The sequence below is a fragment of the Sapajus apella genome, unplaced genomic scaffold (genome assembly GCF_009761245.1).
Source record: "Sapajus apella isolate SASKATOON/1434 unplaced genomic scaffold, GSC_monkey_1.0 scaffold11, whole genome shotgun sequence".
NCBI lineage: Eukaryota > Metazoa > Chordata > Mammalia > Primates > Cebidae > Sapajus > Sapajus apella.
Window position 1 is genome coordinate 35937833 of NW_022436951.1, and position 5694 is coordinate 35943526.

Sequence of the window (5694 nt, forward strand, 5' to 3'; positions counted from 1 at the left end):
ATTATTCATGAATTTCCAGGGAAGGGGTGGGAAATTCCTGGAACTGAGGATTTCTCTCCTTTTTAGACCATATAGAGTAACTTCCGGGCCTTGCCATGGTGTCTGTAAGCTATCATGTACTGGTGGCAGTGTCTCTTCACATGCTAATGTATGATAACTAGCATACAATGAGCAGTGAGGATGACCAGAGGTCACTTTCATCGCCATCTTGGTTTCGGTGAGTTTTGGCTGGCTTCTTCACTGCAACCTGTTTTATCAGCAAGGTCTTTGTGGCCTGCATCTTGTACCCACCCATCTCATCCTGTGACTAGAATCCCTAACCTCCTGGGAATGCAGCCCGGCAGATCTCAGCCTTATTTTACCCAGCCCCTATTCAAGATGGAGCTGCTCTGGTTTCAGTGTCTCCGACACAATCAGCGTACTGAGATTGCCTAGGATATTCTGAGCAGGCCTGATTCCCTCAGCTGAAAGGCAAAACTGCGTGTTCTGTGTCTGCAGTTTCAGCCAACTATGGATAGAAAGTATTCAGAAAAAACTCCCAAACAATAAAAAGCAATGCAACAATAAAACATAATACAAATTGAAAAACCCAATACAGATGCGACACAGGCTTGGGGACGACAGGGGAGACGGAGTCCCAGGACTGCTGAAGTCTGGAAATCCCCTCCCCTTCCCCCTCTCCCCTTTATGGCATCTCCCTTCCTCCACCTTTTCCCACTCTGATAATCTGGCCACAACTCAGCAGAATTACACCCAGGCCCAATGGGGCCTGCAAATATGCCAGTTCAAATTTGTCCTGCTGGGAGAATCTGCAGTGGGAAAGTCAAGCCCGGTATTACGTTTTCTCAAAGGGCGGTTCCATGAGCACCAGGAGAGCACCATCGGGGAGGCCTTCCTCACCCAGTCCCTTTGTCTAGATGACACAACAGCCAAATTTGAGATCTGGGACATAGCTGGGCAGAAGCGATGCCACAGCTTAGCCCCCACGTGCCACAGTGGTGCCCAAACTGCAATGGTGGTTTATGACATTACTAATCAGAAAACCTTTGCCTGAGCAAACACATGGGTGAAGAAACTACAGCGCCAGGCCAGTCCTGGCCTCATGATTGCCATGGCGGGGAACAAAGCTGACCAGCCAACAAGCATATGGTGGAGTATGAAGAGGCCCAGGTATACGCAGATGAGAACAGCTATTGTTTATGGAGACCTCAGCCAAGACAGCCATGGACCAGAACCATTCCCTCCTTGCAATAGCTGAAAAGTTGCCAAAGAGTGAACCCCAGAATCTGGGAGGCACAGCAGGCTGAAGCTGGGGTGTGGATCTCCATGAACAGTCCCAGCAGAGCAGGAGTCAGTAACATAGCAACTGAGGGGTGGAGCTAGCACGACAGCTGAGACATAACCTCCCTCCCGAGGCTCAGCACACAGCCCCTACGGTGCCAGCACACGGAGCCCTGGCTCCCAGGGGCTGCCTCCTTAAGGTTCCGTCATGGCACTTTTTAACGCTTCAGCAACCAACGCTGGGCAGCTCTGCCCCTGGCCTCCTACCCCTACTCCGGGGCTTGGAGGTCAACTCCCCCCGGGGCTTACTTTCTAAAACAAACTTTCTTCACTTTGTATTATGGGGACATGACAGCGACTTACTTATCTTTTCTCCTCTTCCCTAGTGATCCTCCCCATGTTTTCAGAAGACACTTCTGTCTACCATCCCTTCCTTCCCCCTCCTGTTTTGGTCAATCTCTGATCTTCATTCTCTTTTCTCCTCTCCCCAGGATGCAGAAGGTGATGAACCCAGGAGCTGAGGAAGGAGGTTTGCAGTTCATTTACATTAAGGGCCCTGGGGGAGAATAAAGCTCAGAGCCGGAGGGAGTAAGGAAACATTTCCTTTTCGTTTTTATTTGGTCGGAGTTTCTGGTATTTGAGAGGGGAGAATGGGGAGGCAAGCTCTCAGGTAACAGGCGGGAGGTGTCTTGTTAGCTAACTGGGCGGAGGTGGAGGTGGAGTGTCATCTGTGGCTCCGGGACTCTTACAAAGCCCAGTTCCCCTCACACAGCCTCTTAAGTAGCATTTTCCCTATCGTGGGGGACCACAGAGTCCTCCAAAGAATCTTCACTGGTTGCCTGCATCATTGGCTCTGCTGTGATCCAATTGGAGGAGGGACCAGTTTCTGTCACTCATCCTCTGCTTTATTTGTATGTTTTCCCTCTGGCCTTTAGATGGCCTCAGCCCCAGCCACCCTATACCCCCGCAGTTTGAACTTTAACTGATGGTAGTTCAGTTGGGGTCCATGTTTTATGGGAGTTTTGATGGACTTATCTGCCCTCCCACCTTCTTTTTAATTCAATGGAATCTGAGTTTAATAAGCGGTTTTTGGAGAGGTTATAGCTAAAAATACCAGTGGCGGCTACTCAAGTCCAGTCTCCACTGTCAGCTTCCTCTTGGGGCTGGGAAAGCGCTTCCCCAGGCCTCTCCCTCACCCACCCCCATAGAAACAGGATTTGGCCTTAGCTTCTGGGCCTATCAGCTGCCTTCCCTCTGCTTCCTACCAGCTCTCTGCCTCCCTTTGAGCTCTGCGGGGCTTGGGGATCCTAGTTTTTTAAATTTCCTGGCTCATTGTTTTTCTTCTGGTCACTTTTTTTTTTTACGGGGGAGGGGTTTGCAATTTCTTGTTTGTTTTGCTTCTAAGAAAGCATTTGCCTTTCTTCCCCTCCCAACGTAGCAATCGTGCTGACAGAATTCGACTGTGGATTTACTGATGTATTTAATGTAAGAAAAGGAAAAAAAAAATCCCATACAACTATTTACATTGTTTTAGATATTATAAGTAATCTAGGGATGATTTAAAGTATGAGGGAGGGTGTGCATAGGTTCTATCAAGTACTCTGACATTTTATTTTTGAGTCAGGCTCTTGCTCTGTCACTGAGGCTGGAGGGCAACAGTGGGATCTCGGCTCACTGCAACCTCCGCCTCTGGGCTCAAACTATCTTCCCATCTCAGCCCTCCAAGTAACCGGGACCACAGACACGTGCCACCACAGCTGGCTGATTTTTGTATTGTTAGTAGAGATGGGGTTTTGGCACGTTGCCCAGGCTGGTCTCACACTCCTGAGCTCAAGCGATCCTCCCACCTTGGCCTCCCAAAGTGCTGGGATTACAGTGTGAGGCACTGCCCTGAGCCTGTGCCATTTTCTATGACACCTGAGCATCCTTGGATTTTGGTATCTGCAGGGGTTGAGGGTGGTTCTGGAACCAATTCCCCATGGATACTGAGGGATGGCTGTACTTCATCTTGGTGCTCAGTTGGAGAAAATGCTGTGGTGTGACCACAATGGCTGGTTGCTTTCCTCTGTCTATTCCTCCTCAGTAATAGACCCCAGTTTTGTTTGAGGCATAAATAAATGAAAAATATTTCTACCTCTTTTGGAGTCAGCTTTTGGCCAATAAGATGTAAGCTGAAATGTTGTGTGAGGTGTCTGGGAACTATCTTTAAAAGACAGGGAGCATAACCTTCATCTTCCCATCCCCTTTCCTGTTGTCTGGAATGTGGATGTGATGCCTGGAGCTTCAGCAGTGCCTTGGGACAATGAGGCACCATACTGGGAACAGGAAGGAGCTAGATAGAAGTAGCTTGGGCCCAGGTATCCATGGAGTCACTATACCTGTCTCCCAGATAAACCTCTGGTGTGGAGGCTGCAGACCTTTAATGTCAGAGACTAAGTCAGGATTTCTTCCAGAGACTAACCATCTGAGGTTATTTTATGTGAGATAATAACATAACCTTATGTTTTAATTTCAATGGTTTGGAGGTTTTTGTTATAGGTAGCTGAACCAAATCCTAACACACTTAAGGAAGGGAGATTAAGGCTGTTGGTTGGTCCATCCTGGTGGCACAAGACACAGGTATTGATGAGTAATTGGTGCAGGAGGTGTGAGGAAAAGAGAGAGGTTGAGATGCCACTCACGTTTTTTGCATGAGTACTGCGCTGACAGAGCTGGAGGTGGGGAGAGAAGGACATCAGGGAATGCAGTGGGCTTGGTTTGGGTCAGAGAACACTCTGGCTTCTAGAAATGGTGACCTGGGAATTAAGGAATAGGCCTGGGGTACAGATTACACTGAAGTACTAGGTAGAGCCACACAGTGAGTGAGATCACCCAGGAGCATAAGTTACAACGTCGGATGGTAGTCAGTTACGACTAGCCGGCAAGAAAGGAACCAGGAGGAGCAGGGGAGTGAGTGGTGGGGTGGGAGGTGCTGGGGAAAGGGGACAGAGAACAGAGCAGCCTCCCAAGATGGAGAGACGGGGTGGGCGCCAGCCAGCAACGCCAGCTGCAGCTGTTCATCAGGCAGCCCCTGGCCAGGTGTCCACATTTATTTTTCTAGCAAATCCCTAAGTGGGAAGGGAGTTGTAGGGATATGATGGGCATTGGCACAGCAGGGAAGTGGCAAGGCTTAGCAGTGCTGCCAGGAACAGAACGGATAGTTCCTGGGTCCAGGTGAGTGGGGAACAAGTGTAGCCCCAAGGGGCCTGGGGAGAGGGTGCAACAGGTCCCGGCCCGGGAGGCCGAGGGTGACACCGCTGGGCTCTCTGAGGAGGAAAGGATGCCGAGGCCCTCATTCTCAGGCTGGGGGATGCTCAGCCGTCTCTTACAGCCCCTCCGCTTCTGGCTGTTCATGCAGTCCAGGACGTTGAGCCCATTAGCAGGCACTCTCACTGTATCCCGTTCCAGGCACGGGTCTCCCCGCTGCTGTGGGACTTGTGCTTAGCTTGGCTGTGGCTCCTGTGCTTGTGATATCAACTTGGAAGCTGCTGAATGCAAAAGGAGTCTGTGTGCCTCTGGAACCCTAGCAAGAGGGGCTGACTTTTGGGGGCAAGCTTATTTGGATGGCCTGACTCCATTTACCTTTCAAGAAAAGGTATGATATGGTTCCCAGTCAAAGCATCCAGACAGTTTCCATAGAAGCCCCGGACGCTCTGCGTGTCCAGAACCTGCTGCTATCCCTTCCCACCCAGTGGGCACTGGGGCCAGACCATAGGTAGCTCAGCCGTCCCTCCTGCAGGGAGACCCGCAGCTGCTGGCTGGCACCGGTTCCCCAAGGGTAAACACTGTCTCCTTCTCTGATGTTCACTGTTGCCACCTGAGTTTGGCAAATGCCTCCCACAATATCTACTCCAGCATTCCTGCTTGCCAGGAGATTCTTAGTACCGCAGTTCCCAGCAAGAGGGTCTCAGAGCTCCTGTAATAAACAAACCCGCCTTCCGTGGCTCGCCCAGTGCATTCAAAGGTGACTGCACTGGGAGTCCTTTCTCGAAGGACCTGAGGAACCCGGTCCTGTCTGGCTCAGCCACCTGGCCCTGACTGTCTCTTTCCGCTCCTAGAGTCCTCATCAACCACAAGTCCATTCCAGAATCCTTCTTACTCAACCCCCTGTCTACACTGACCGCTCTCACTGCGTAAGAGAAGATTATAACATTCAAAACGCCCCACAGACCCAACATTTTCGGGTCTATAAAAACAAATCCGCCCCCGAATGCAAATCCTCATAGTGCGTCACGATCTAGAGTGTTTTGAGGTGTCATGAACGCATGACGCTTGTTAAAACGAAGCTTTCAGGGAAAGTACATCTCCCTAAGATTTCGGCTATAGTCACGGAAAAAACAACGTTTTCTAGTTTTTAAGTTGTCTGTCTTAGGG

At 50.3% G+C, this 5694-nt stretch overlaps 1 pseudogene; it reads left to right on the forward strand.

Annotated features, from left to right (window-relative positions):
- Positions 1–536: 536 nt before the first annotated feature.
- Positions 537–1417, forward strand: LOC116552401 (annotated as a pseudogene).
- Positions 1418–5694: the final 4277 nt, after the last annotated feature.